This window comes from Scyliorhinus torazame, chromosome 23 (assembly GCF_047496885.1).
Source record: "Scyliorhinus torazame isolate Kashiwa2021f chromosome 23, sScyTor2.1, whole genome shotgun sequence".
Classification (NCBI taxonomy): domain Eukaryota; kingdom Metazoa; phylum Chordata; class Chondrichthyes; order Carcharhiniformes; family Scyliorhinidae; genus Scyliorhinus; species Scyliorhinus torazame.
This window is the reverse complement of record NC_092729.1, coordinates 35,355,872-35,371,148: the sequence shown is the minus strand read 5'-3', so window position 1 is coordinate 35,371,148 and position 15,277 is coordinate 35,355,872.

The window sequence follows — 15,277 nt, the reverse complement described above, 5'->3', positions numbered from 1 at the left end:
CAAAGTACTTATTTAGTTCCTCAGCTATTTCCTTGTCTCCCATCACTAGATCACCAGCGTCATTTTGGAGTGGCCCAATGTCTACTTTTGCCTCCCTTTTGCTTTTAATGTATTTAAATAAACTTTTACTATCATTCCTAATGTTACTGGCTAGCCTACCTTCATAATTGATCCTCTCTTTCCTTATTTCTCTCTTTGTTATCCTCTGTTTGTCTTTGTAGCCTTCCCAATCTTCTGACTTTCCACTACTCTTTGCCACATGATAGGCTTTCTCTTTTGCTTTGATGCATTCCCGAACTTCCTTTGTCAGTCATGACTGCCTAATCCCCCGCCCCCCCCCCCCGCCCCTCTGATAACCTTTCTTTTCTTTGGGATGAACCTCTGTGCTGTGTCCTCAATTACTCCCAGAAACTCCTGCCATTGCTGTTCTACTGTCTTTCCCACTAGGCTCTGCTCCCAGTCGATTTTCGTCAGTTCCTCCCTCATGCCCTTGTCGTTAACTTTATTTAACTGTAACATCTTTACATCTGATTCTACCTTCTTTCTTTCAAATTGAAGATTGAATTCTACCATATTATGATCACTGCCTCCTAAGTGTTCCCTTACTTTAAGATCTTTAATCAAGTCTGGCTCATTATATAACACTAAGTCCTGAATGGCCTGTCCCTTCGTGGGTTCCATCACAAGCTGTTACAAAAGCCCTCCTGTAAACATTCAATGAATTCCCTTTCCTTGGGTCCACTGGCAGCATTATTTACCCAGTCCACCTGCATATTGAAGTCCCCCATGATCACTGTGACCTTGCCTTTCTGACATGCAATTTCTATTTCGTGGTGCAAATTGTGCCCCTGGTCCTGGCCACTGTTAGGAGGCCTGTACATAACTCCCATTATGGTTTTTTTGCCTTTGTGGTTCCTCAACTCTATATAAACCGTACACTGCTGGAAACAAAGTCTGTCTAATCAGAGCCCTACCGTAGACAGTGTTAAAGTAAACCGTACACTAGTGTAAACAGGCTATAGAAACAGCGCCCTACAGTAAAGTGTTTATGTAAACAGTGCAATGCTCTAAACAGAGTCATTGTAAACGGTACCCTACTGCAAACAGTATCCATGCAAAATGTACACTGCTGTAAACAGAGTCATTGTAAAAGGTACCCTACTGCAAACAGTATCCATGCAAAATGTACACTGCTGTAAACAGAGTCATTGTAAAGTCTGCCTTCCTGTAAACAGAGTGAATGTAAACCGTATACTTCAGTAAACAGTGTCTATGTAAACAGTGACCTACAGTAAACATAATGTATTACGTGCCCTACGGAAATCAGAGTCTATGTAAAAAGTGCCCTACAGTAAACAGAGTGAAAGGGAACCGTACATTACTGTAAACAGTCTATGTAAAAGTGCCCTATACAAACAGTATTAAAACAGTGCCCTACAGTCAACAGTGTTAATGTAAACCGTACACTGCTGTAAACAGGGTCTCTGGAAACTGTGCCCTACAGTAAACAGTATTTCTATAAACCGTACACTGCTGCAAACAATCTCTATGTGAACAGTGCTCTCCAGTAAACATTGTTTATGTAAACCGTACACTACTGTAAACAGAGTCTCTGGAAACTGCCCAACAGTTAAAAAGTGCTAATGTAAACCGCACACTGCTGTAAACAGGGTCGAGGCAAATAGCCCGTTCAGTAAACATTGTTTATGTAAACCGTACACTACTGTAAACAGAGGCTCTGTACACAGTGCCCTACAGTAAACAGTATTTGTATAAATCGTACACTGCTGCAAACAATGTTTATGTAAACAGTGCCCTACAGTAAACATTGTTTACGTAAACCGTACATTGCTGTAAACAGAATCATTGTAAACAGTGCCCTATAGCAAACAGTGTTTAAGTAAACGGTATACTGCTGGATACAGGTTCTATATAAACGGTGCACTACAGTAAACAGTGTTTATGTAAACAGTATACTGCTGGAAATAGATTCTATAAAAACGGTGCTCTACAGTAAACAGTGTTCATGTAAACGGTAAACTGCTGGAAACATATACTATATAAACGGTGCTCTACAGCAAACAGTGTTTATGTAAACAGTATACTGCTGGAAACAGATTCTATATAAACGGTGCCCTACAGTAAACAGTGTTTATGTAAACGGTAAACTGCTGGAAACATATACTATATAAACGGTGCTCTGCAGCAAACAGTGTTTATGTAAACAGTATACTGCTGGAAATAGATTCTATATAAACGGTGCTCTACAGTAAACAGTGTTCATGTAAACAGTATGCTGCTGGAAACAAATTCTATATAAACGGTGCCCTACAGTAAACAGTGTTTATGTAAACAGTATACTGCTGGAAACAGATTCTATATAAACGGTGCCCTACAGTAAACAGTGTTTATGTAAACAGTATACTGCTGGAAACAAATTCTATATAAACGGTGCCCTACAGTAAACAGTGTTTATGTAAACAGTATACTGCTGGAAACACATTCTATATAAACGGTGCCATACAGTAAACAGTGTTTATGTCAACAGTCTACTGCTGGAAACAGATTCCATATACACGGTTCTCTACAGTAAACAGTGTTCATGTAAACGGTAAACTGCTGGAAACATATACTATATAAACGGTGCTCTGCAGCAAACAGTGTTTATGTAAACAGTATACTGCTGGAAACAGATTCTAAATAAACGGTGACCTACAGTAAACAGTACTTTTGAAAACGGTGCAATTCTGCAAACAGTCTATGTAAACAGTGCTCTTCAGTCATCAGCGTTTATGTAAACCGGACACTGCTGTAAATATAGTCGATGTAAACAGTCCCCGACAGCAAACAATGTTTATGTAAACCGTACACTGCTGTAAACATAGTCGATGTAAACACTCCCCGACAGCAAACAATGTTGATGTAAACCGTACACTGCTGTAAACATAGTCGATGTAAACAGTCCCCTACAGCAAACAATGTTTATGGAAACCGTACACTGCTGTAAACATAGTCGATGTAAACAGTCCCCTACAGCAAACAATGTTTATGGAAACCGTACACTGCTGTAAACATAGTCGATGTAAACAGTCCCCTACAGCAAACAATGTTTATGGAAACCGTACACTGCTGTAAACATAGTCGATGTAAACAGTCCCCTACAGCAAACAATGTTTATGGAAACCGTACACTGCTGGAAGCAGAGTCTATGTAAACAGCGCCATATAGTAAGCAGTGTTTATGTAAACCATACATTGCTGTAAAAATAGTCTATGCTTACAGTGCACGACAGAAAACAGTGCTTTTGTGAACCGTACACGGCTGGAAACAAAGTCTATGTAAACTGTGCGCTGCAGTAACAGTGTTTATTTAAACTGCACAGCGCCGTAAACAGTTTACATAAACAGTGCCCTACGGTAAACAGAGTCTTTGTGAACCGTACCTTGCTGTAAACAGAGTCTATGTAAGGAGTGCCCAGCAGTAAACAATGTTTTTGTAAACCTTGCAATGCTGTAAACAGTCTATGTAAATAGTACCATCGAGCAAACAGTGTTTATGTAAACCTTACCACTGCTGTAAACATACTCTATGTACACAGCGTCCGTTAGTAAACATTTTACGTAAACCGTACACTGCTGTAAAACGAGTCAATGTGTACAATGCCCGTGTAAACTGTAAAGCGTGTTTATGTGAGCTGCATAATGCTGTAATCAGTCAATGTAAACAGATTGCCCAATTATAAACAGTGCTTATGTAAACCGTACACTGCTATAAACAAAGTCTATGTAAACAATGCCCTACAGTAAACAGTGTTTATGTAATCCGTACACTGCTGTAAACTGAGTCAGTGTAAACAGTGCCCTACGGTAAACAGTGGTTAAGTAAACCTTACCTTGCCCTGCACAGACTCTATGTGAACAGGGCCCGACAGTAAACAGTGACTATGTTAACGGTACACTGCTGTAAAGTAAGTACATAAACAGTGCCCGAAAGTAAACAGTGTGAAGGTAAATGGTCCAGTGCTGTAAACAGTCGATGTAAACAGTGCCCAATTGTGACCAGTGTTTAAATAAACGTTACATTGCTAAACAGTTTCCCACAGTAAACAGTGTTTACGTAAACCTTACACTGCTGGAAGCAGAGAGTAGGTTAACAATTACCTACAGTAAACACTGTGAATGTAAGCAGTACACCGCTGTAAACAGAGTCGATCTAAACAGTGCCTTTCAGGTAAATGTGTTAATGTAAACCGTACACAAATAGAGTCTCTGTAAACAGTCCAATACAGTAAACAGTGTTTATGTAAACCGTACACTGCTGGAAGCAGAGAGTAGGTTAACAGTTACCTACAGTAAACACTGTGAATCTAAGCAGTACACCGCTGGAAACAGAGTCGATATAAACAGTGCCTTTCAGGTAAATGTGTTAATGTAAACCGTACACTGCTGCCAATAGAGTCTACATAAAGCACAATAAACAGTGTTTATATAAGCCGTACACTAATGTAAACAAAGTCTATGCAAATCGTGCCATACAGTAAACAGTGTTTCTCTATACCGTGCGCTGCTGTCAAGAGAGTCTATGTAAACAGTGCTTATGTAAACCGAACACTGTTGTAGACAGTCTATCTAAGCAGTGCCCTACCGTAAACAGTGTTAATGTGAACCGTACACGAATGTAAACAGAGTCTATGTCAACAGCGCCCCATAGTAAAGTGTTTACGTAAACTGTGTATTGCTGTAAACAGATTCTATGTAACCGGGTCCTACAGTTAACAGTATTTATGTAAATCGCACAATGCTGTAAATACAGTCCATGTAAACAGTGTCCTACAGTAAACAGTGTTTTTGTAAACTATACACTGCTTTAAATAGGAACAATGTTAACAGTGCCCTCCACTAAACAGTGTCCATGTACACTTCCGTAAACACAGCAGATGTAAAAAGTTCCCTAATGTACACAGTATTTATGTAAACCGTAACCTGCTGTAAACACTCTGTGTAAACAGTGCTCGACAGTAAATAGTGTGGATGTAAACTGTACATTGCTGTAAACATAGTTTAGTATACAGTTCCCGACGGTAAACAGACCGAAAGAACACCGTACACTACTGAAAACAGAGTCTCTTTAAAGAGTGTCCTACTGTAAGCAGATTCTACGGGAACAGCACACTACAGTACACAGTGTTTACGGAAAACGTACACTGCTGGAAGCAGAGTCCCTGTAAACAGTGCCGTACAGTAAACAGTGTTTCTATAAACCGCACACTGCTGGAAACAAAATCTGTCTAAGCAGAGCCCTACCGTAGACAGTGTTAAAGTAAACGGTACACTAGTGTAAACAGGCTATACAAACAGCGCTCTACAGTGAAGTGTTTATGTAAACCGTGCACTGCTCTAAACAGAGTCAATGTAAAGGGTACCCTACTGCAAACAGTGTCCATGCAAAATGTACACTGCTGTAAACAGAGTCTATGTGAACGGTACCCTACTGCAAACAGTGTCCATGCAAAATGTACACTGCTGTAAACAGAGTTTCTGTAAAGAGTGCCTTCCAGTAAACAGAGTGAAAGTAAACCGTATACTTCAGCAAACAGTGTCTATGTAAACAGTGCCCTTCAGTAAACAGAATGTGTTGAGCGCCCCACGGTAATCAGAGTCTATGTAAACAGTGCACTAAAGCAAACAGTGTTTATGTAAAATGTACACTGCTGTAAGCAGAGTCTATGTAAACACTGCCGTACAGTAAACAGAGTGAAAGGGAACCGTACATTACTGTAAACAGCGTATGTAAAAGTGCCCAAAACAAGCAGTATTAAAACAGTGCCCTACAGTAAACGGAGTCTATTTAAACTGTGCTCTACAGTAAACATTGTTTATGTAAACTGTACACTACTGTAAACAGAGTCTCTGGAAACTGCCCTGCAGTAAAAAGTGCTAATGTAAACCGCACACTGCTGTAAACAGGGTCGAGGCAAATGGCCCGTTCAGTAAACATTGTTTATGTAACCCGTACACTACTGAACACAGAGTCTCTGAACACAGTGCCCTACAGTAAACAGTATTTCTATAAATCGTACACTGCTGCAAACAATGTCTATGTAAACAGTGCTCTACAGTAAACAGTGTTTATATAAACCGTACACTACTGTAAACAGAGTCTCTGTACACAGTGCCCTACAGTAAACAGTATTTCTATAAATCGTACACTGCTGCAAACAATGTCTATGTAAACAGTGCCCTACAGTAAACATTGTTTATGTAAACAGTACACTGCTGGAAACAGATTATATATAAACGGTGCTCGACAGTAAACAGTGTGTATGTAAATGGTATACTGCTGGAAACAGATTCTATATAAACGGTGCTCTACAGTAAACAGTGTTTATGTAAACGGTATACTGCTGGAAACAGATTATATATAAACGGTGCTCTACAGTAAACAGTGTGTATGTAAATGGTATGCTGCTGGAAACAGATTCTATATAAACGGTGCTCGACAGTAAACAGTGTGTATGTAAATGGTATGCTGCTGGAAACAGATTCTATATAAACGGTGCTCTACAGTAAACAGTGTGTATGTAAATGGTATGCTGCTGGAAACAGATTCTATATAAACGGTGCTCGACAGTAAACAGTGTGTATGTAAATGGTATGCTGCTGGAAACAGATTCTATATAAACGGTGCTCTACAGTAAACAGTGTGTATGTAAATGGTATGCTGCTGGAAACAGATTCCATATAAACGGTGCTCGACAGTAAACAGTGTTTGTTTAAAATATACACTGCTTTAAACAGAGTCTATGTAAACAGTGCTCTGCAGTAAACAGAGTGAAAGTAAACCGTACACTAATCTAAACAGAGTCTATGTAAACCGTATCCTACAGTAATCAGTACGAAGTCTTACAACACCAGGTTAAAGTCCAACAGGTCTGTTTCGATGTCACTAGCTTTCGGAGCACTGCTTCTTCATAAGACCTTAAGACATAGGAGCGTAAGTAAGGCCATTCGGCCCATCGAGTCCACTCCACCGTTCAATCATGGCTGATTTCAAATCCATTTACTCGCTCTCTCTCCATAGCCCTTAATTCCTCGAGAAATCAAGAATTTATCAACTTCTGTCTTAAAGACACTCAACGTCCCGGCCTCCACCGCCCTCTGTGGCAATGAATTCCGCAGACCCACCACTCTCTGGCTGAAGACATTTCTCCTCATCTCTGTTCTAAAGTGACTCCCTTTTATTCTAAGGCTGTGCCCCCGGGTCCTAGTCTCCCTGCTAATGGAAACAACTTCCCTCCATCCACCCTATCTAAGCCATTCATTATCTTGTAAGTTTCTATTAGATCTCCCCTCAACCTCCTAAACTCCAATGAATATAATCCCAGGATCCTCAGACGTTCATCGTATGTTAGGCCTACCATTCCTGGGATCATCCGTGTGAATCTCCGCTGGACACGCTCCAGTGCCAGTATGTCCTTCCTGAGGTGTGGGGCCCAAAATTGCTCACAGTATTCTAAATGGTGCCTAACTCATGCTTTATAAAGCTTCAGAAGTACATCCCTGCTTTTATATTCCAAGCCTCTTGAGATGAATGACAACATTGCATTTGCTTTCTTAATTACGGACTCAACCTGCAAGTTTACCTTTAGAGAATCCTGGACTAGGACTCCCAAGTCCCTTTGCACTTCAGCATTATGAATTTTGTCACCGTTTAGAAAACAGTCCATGCCTCTATTCTTTTTTCCAAAGTGCAAGACCTCGCACTTGCCACGTTGAATTTCATCAGCCATTCATCACTACAGTAAACAGTGTGAACGTAAACCGGACACTACTGCAAACAGCATATGTGTACACAGCGCCCTACAGTAAACAGAGTGATACTTAACCGTACACTACTGTAACCAGAGTCAATGTAAAAAGTGCCCTACAGTAAACAGTGTCTATGAAAACTGTCCACCACTGTAAACAAAGTCTAAGTAAACAGCGCCCTACAGTAATCAGTGTTAACGTAAACCGAACACCGCTGTAAACAGTCAATGTAAACCATGCCCTACAGTAAACAGTGATTATGTGAAACGGACACGATATGTAAACAGAGTCTATGTAAACAGTGCCCTACTGTAAATAGTGTTGATGTAAGATGTGCACGGCTGTAAACAGAGTGTATGTGAACAGTGCCCTACAGTTAACGGAGTGAAAGTAGGCCATACACTACTGCAAACAGTCTATATAAACAGTACCCTAATGTCAATAGAATTTAAGCTGCGCCCTCCAGTGAGCAGGTACTATGTAAACTGTGCCCTACAGTAAACAGTATATTTAAACCGGACATTGACGTGAACAGAGTCGATGTAAACAGTCCCGTAAAGTAAACAGTGCTTATGTAAACCGTACGTTGTTGTAAACAGAGTCTGTATAAACAGTGCCCGATAGTAAACAATGTAATGTAAACCGCACACTGCTGTCAATAGTCCATGTAAAGAGTGTCCTCCAGTAAACAGTGTCTATGCAAATCGCTGTAAACCGTGTATGTAAACAGCGCCCTACAATAATCAGTGTTGATGTTAACCGTACACTGCTGGAAACGGAGTCTTTGTAAGCAGCGCCCCACAGGAAACAGTGTTTATGTAAATCATGCACTGCTGTAAACATTGCAGTGTAATCGGTGTCCTAAAGTAATCAGTGTTTACTTAAACAGTGCCCTGCTGTAAACAGAGTCGATGTAAACATTGCCCTCCGTTAAAGAGTGTTAATTTAAACCATACACGACGGTAAACAGAGTCTATGTAAATTTTGCCCTACAGTGAACAGGCTCTGTGCAAACTGAACCTTCCAATAATCAATGTTAATGCAAACCGTACACCACTGTAATCTGCCTATGTAAACAATGCACTGCCGTACACATATTCTAGGCAAACAATCCGTGCAGTAAACAGTGTTCAGGTAAAACCGTACACTGCAGTAAACAGAGTCAATGTAAACTGTGCCCTCCAGTAAACAGTGTTTAGGTAAACCGTGCACTGCTGAACACATAATCTATGGAACAGTGCGCTCCAGCAATCAATGCTTTTGTAAAATGTACACTACTGTAAACAGTCTATGTAAATGTGCCCTGCAGTAAACATAGTCTATTTAAAAATTGCCCTACAGTAAACAATGTATTTATGCCGGACAATGCTATTAACAGAAAATATATGAACTGGGCCTACAGTAAACAGTGTTGATGTGAACCATTCACTGCTGTAAACAGAGACTGTGAGAACAGACCCGAACACTGAGCAGTGATTACGTAAACCGTACACTGCTGTAAACAGAGTCTGAGTAAACAGTGCCCGACCGTAAACAGTCCTATTGTGAAATTTACACTGCTGTAAACAGAGACTATGTAAGCAGTGCACTACAGTAAAAAGAATTTCAAATGTGCCATACAGTAAACAGTCTATGTAAACAGTGCGCTACAGTAAACAGAGTGAAAGTAAACCGCACACTAATGTAAACAGTGTTTTTGTAAAACGTACACTGCTGTGATCAGTGAATATGCAAACAGTACACTACACAAAACAGTCTATGTAAACAGTGCTTAAATGTAAACAATGTTTATGCAAACCGTACACTACTGTAAAGTCTATGTGCATTTGTCCTGCAGGAAACATAGTCGATTTAATCAGTGCCCTGCAGTAAACAGTATATTTAAACCGGACATTGCTGTAAACGGAGTGTATGTAAACAGTGCCATCCAGTAAACAGTCTTAATGTGCACCGTGTACTGCTGTAAGCAGGCTATGTAAACAGTGCCGGACAGTAAAGAGCCTTTATGTAAACTGTACACTGTTGTAAGCAGGCTATGTAAACAGTGCCAGACAGTAAAGAGTCTTTATGTAAACCGTACACTGCTGTAAATAGGCTATGTAAACAGTGCCCTGCAGTAAACAGTGTCCATGTAAATCGTACACTGCTGTAAACAGAGTCTATGTGAACAGTGCCCTACTGTAAACAGTGTTGATGCAAAATGTACAGGGCTGTAAACAGAGTCTATGTTAACAGTGCACTAAAGTAAACAGTGTTGATGCAAAATGTACAGGGCTGTAAACAGAGTCTATGTGAACTGTGCCCTACTGTAAACAGTGTTGATGCAAAATGTACATGGCTGTAAACAGTCCATGTAAACAGTGCCCTACAGTAAATAGAGTGAAAGTAAACCATACACGACTGCAAACAGTCTATATAAACAGTAACCCACAGTAAATAGAATTTAAGCTGTGCCCTCCTGTGAACAGATACTATGTAAACTGTGCCTGACGGTAAACAGAGTGAAAGTGTGCGCTACCGTAAACATAATCTCAACAGTGCCGGACAGTAAACAGTGATCATGTAAACCGTACATTTCTACAGTCTAGGGAAAAAGAGCGCTCGTGCAAACAATGTTTATATAAACAGTACATACCGTAAATCGTCTATGTAAAGGTGCCCTGCAGTAAATATCATTTATTTAAACAGTGCCCCACATTAAACAGTATATAAAAGGGCACAGATAAATCCCCGGGACCTGATGAAATGTATCCCAGGATGTTGTGGGAGGCTAGGGAGGAAATTGCGGGTCCCCTAACCGAGATATTTGAATCATCGGCAGCCACAGGTGAGGTGCCTGAAGATTGGAGAGTAGCGAATGTTGTGCCCTTGTTTAAGAAGGGCAGCAGGGAAAAGCCTGGGAACTACAGACCGGTGAGCCTAACGTCTGTAGTAGGTAAGTTGCTAGAAGGTATTCTGAGAGACAGGATCTACAAGCATTTAGAGAGGCAAGGACTGATTCGGGGCAGTCATCATGGCTTTGTGCGTGGAAAATCATGTCTCACAAATTTGATTTGAGTTTTTTGAGGGAGTGACCAAGAAGGTAGATGAGGGCAGTGCAGTAGACGTTGTCTACATGGACTTTAGCAAAGCCTTTGACAAGGTACCGCATGGTAGGTTGTTGCAGAAGGTTAAAGCTCACGGGATCCAGGGTGAGGTTGCCAATTGGATTCAAAATTGGCTGGACGACAGAAGGCAGAGGGTGGTTGTAGAGGGTTGTTTTTCAAACTCAAGGCCTGTGACCAGTGGTGTGCCTCAGGGATCGGTGCTGGGTCCACTGTTATTTGTGATTTATATTAATGATTTGGATGAGAATTTAGGAGGCATGGTTAGTAAGTTTGCAGATGACACCAAGATTGGTGGCACAGTGGATAGTGAAGAAGGTTATCTAGGATTGCAACGGGATCTTGATCAATGAGGCCAGTGGGCCGACGAATGGCAGATGGAGTTTAATTTAGATAAATGTGAGGTGATGCATTTTGGCAGATCGAATCAGGCCAGGACCTACTCAGTTAATGGTATGGCGTTGGGGAGAGTTATAGAACAAAGAGATCTAGGAGTACAGGTTCATAGCTCCTTGAAGGTAGAGTCGCAGGTTGACAGGGTGGTGAAGAAGGCATTCGGCATGCTTGGTTTCATTGGTCAGAACATTGAATACAGGAGTTGGGACGTCTTGTTGAAGTTGTACAAGACATTGGTACGGCCACACTTGGAATACTGTGTGCAGTTCTGGTCACCCTATTATAGAAAGGATATTATTAAACTCGAAAGAGTGCAGAAAAGATTTACTAGGATGTTGCCGGGACTTGATGGTTTGAGTTATAAGGAGAGGCTGGATAGACTGGGACTTTTTTCCCTGGAGCGTAGGAGGCTTAGGGGTGATCTTATAGAGGTCTATAAAATAATGAGGGGCATAGATAAGGTAGATAGTCAACATCCTTTCCCAAAGGTAGGGGAGTCTAAAACTAGAGGGCATAGGCTTAAGGTGAGAGGGGAGAGATTCAGAAGGGCCCAGAGGGGCAATTTCTTCACTCAGAGGGTAGTGAGTGTCTGGAATGGGCTGCCAGAGGTAGTAGTAGAGGCGGGTACAATTGTGTCTTTCAAAAAGCATTTAGATAGTTACATGGGTAAGATGGGTATAGAGGGTTATGGGCCAAGTGCGGGCAACTGGGACTAGCTTAATGGTAAAAACTGGGCGGCATGGACTGGTTGGGCCGAAGGGCCTGTTTCCATGCTGTAAACTTCTATGATTCTATGATTCTATTTAAACCGGACATTGATGTGAACAGAGTCGTGTAAACAGTCCCGTACAATAAACAGTGCTGATGTAAACCGTACGCTGCTGTAAGCAGAGTCTGTATACACAGTGCCCGACAGTAAACACTGTTAATGTAAACTGACCAATGCTGTAAATAGTTCATGTAAACGGTGTCCTATAGTAAACTGTGTTTATGCAAACCGTACACTGCTGGAAACTGAGTATTTGTAAGCAGTGCCCTAAAGGGAACAATGTTTATGTAAACCGTACACTGCTGTAAGCAGAGTATACTAAACACTTCCCGTCAGTAAACGGTGTTAATGAATCGTACACTATTGTAAACAGAGTCTCTGTATATGTAGCACTCAAGTAAACCGTCTTTATGTAAACGGTAGACTGCTGTAAACAGAGTCTATGTCAACAGTGCCCTACAGTAAACAGACTTTATTTAATTCATACACTGCTACAAACGGAGTCTATGTAAACGGTGCCCGACCGTTAACAGTGTTAATCGTACCCATAATGGTACAAACTAGTCTATGCAAACAGTGCCCTACAGTAAACATTGTCTATTTAAACAGTGACCTACAGTATACAGTATATTTAAACCGGACATTGATATATAAGGTGCCCCACTGCAAACAGTGTTTATGCAAAATGTACACACCTGTAAACAGAGTCTATGTAAACAGTGCCCGAGAGTGAACAATGTTTATGTGAACGGAAGACGACATGTAAACAGAGTCTATGTGAACAGTGCCCTACTGTAAACAGTGTTGATGTAAAATGTACACGACTGTAAACAGAGTCCATGTTAACAGTGCACAACAGTAAACAGAATTTAAACTGCGCTCTTTGGGAAACAGAGTCTATTTAAAGAGTACCCTACAGTAAACAGAGTGAAAGTAAACCGTACACTACTGCAAACAGAGTCGATGCCCCGCAGTAAACAGTATTTCTGTAAATCGTACACTGCTGTAAACAGTGCTGTGTAAACAGTGCCCTACAGTAAACAGTGTTTAGGGAAACCGGACGCTGCTGTAAACAGAAGCTATGTAGACATGGGCTACTGCAAACAATGTTTATGTAAACTGTTCACTACTGTAAACACTCTATGTAAATGTGCCCTGCAGTAAACATAGTCTATTTAAACATTGCCCTGCAGTAAACAATGTATTTCATCCGGACAATGCTGCAAACGGAGAACACATGAACTGGGCCTACAGTAAACAGTGTTTATGTGAACCATTCACTGCTGTAAACCAGTCTGTGTGAACAGAGCCTAACACTAAGCAGTGTTTCCGTAAACCGTACACTACTGTAAACAGAGTCAATGTAAACTGTGCCCTCCAGTAAATAGTGTTTAGGTAAACCGTACACTGCTGTACACATAATCTATGTAAACAGTGCGCTCCTGCGAACAATGTTCATGTAAACTGTACACTACTGTAAACAGTCTATGTAAATGTGCCCTGCAGTTGATATAGTATATTTTAAAACTTGCACTCCAGTAAACAATGTATTTAATCAGGATAATGCTGTAAACGGAGAATATATGAACTGGGCCTACAGGAAACAGTGTTGATGTGAACCATTCACTGCTGTAAACAGAGACTGTGAGAACAGAGCCGAACACTAAGCAGTGTTTACGTAAACCGTACACTACTGTAAACAGAGTCTGTGTAAACAGTGCCCGACAGTAAACAGTTCTTATGTGAAATGTACACTGCTGTAAACAGAGACTATGTTAACAGTGCACTACAGTAAACATAATTTAAACTGTGCACTACAGTAAACAGTGCCTATGTAACAGTGCGCTACAGTAAACAGAGTGAAAGTAAACCGTACATTACTGTAAACAGAGTCTATGTAAACAGTGCCCTACAGTAAACAGAGGGAAAGGGAACCGTACATTACTGTAAACAGTCTATGTAAAAGTGCCCTATACAAACAGTATTAAAACGGTGCCCTATAGTAAACATAAGAACATAAGAACTAGGAGCAGGAGTAGGCCATCTGCCCCCTCGAGCCTGCTCCACCATTCAATGAGATCATGGCTGATGTTTTGTGGACTCAGCTCCACTTTCCGGCCCGAATACCATATCCCTTAATCTCTTTACTCTTCAAAAAACTATCTATCTTTATCTTAAAAACATTTAATGAAGGAGCCTCTACTGCTTCACTGGGCAAGGAATTCCATAGATTCCCAACCCTTTGGGTGAAGACGTTCCTCCTAAACTCAGTCCTAAACCTACTTCCCCTTATTTGAGGCTGTGCCCCCTAGTTCTGCTTTCACCCGCCAGTGGAAACAACCTGCCCGCATCTATACTATCTATTCCCTTCATAATCTTATATGTTTCTATAAGATCCCCCTTCATCCTTCGAAATTCCAAAGAGTACAGTCCCAGTCTACTCAACCTCTCCTCGTAATCCAACCCCTTCAACTCTGGGATTAACCGAGAGAATCTCCTCTGCACACCCTCCAGTGCCAGTACGTCCTTTCTCAAGTAAGGAGACCAAAACTGAACACAATACTCCAGGTGTGGCCTCACTAACACCTTATACAATTGCAGTATAACCTCCCTAGTCTTAAACTCGACCCCTCTAGCAATGAAGGAGAAATTTCCATTTGCCTTCTAAATCACCTGTTGCACCTGTAAACCATCTTTTTGCGACTCATGCACTAGCACACCCAGGTCTCACTGCACAGCAGCATGTTTTAATATTTTATCATTTAAATAATAATCCCTTTTGCTGTTATTCCTGCCAAAATGGGTAACCTCACATTTGTCAACATTGTATTCCATCTGCCAGACCCTAGCCCATTCACTTAGCCTATCCAAATCCCGCTGCAGACTTCCAGTATCCTCTGCACTTTTTGCTTTACCACTTATCTTAGTGTCTTCTGCAAACTTGGACACATTGCCCTTGGTCCCCAACTCCAAATCATCTATGTAAATTGTGAACAATTGTGGGCCCAACACTGATCCGCGAGGGACACCACTAGCTACTGATTGCCAACCAGAGAAACACCCATTAATCCCCACTCTTTGCTTTCTATTAATTATCCAATCCTCTACCCATGCTACTACTTTACCCTTAATGCCATGCATCTTTATCTTATGCAGCAACCTTTTGTGTGGCACCTTGTCAAAGGCTTTCTGGAAATCCA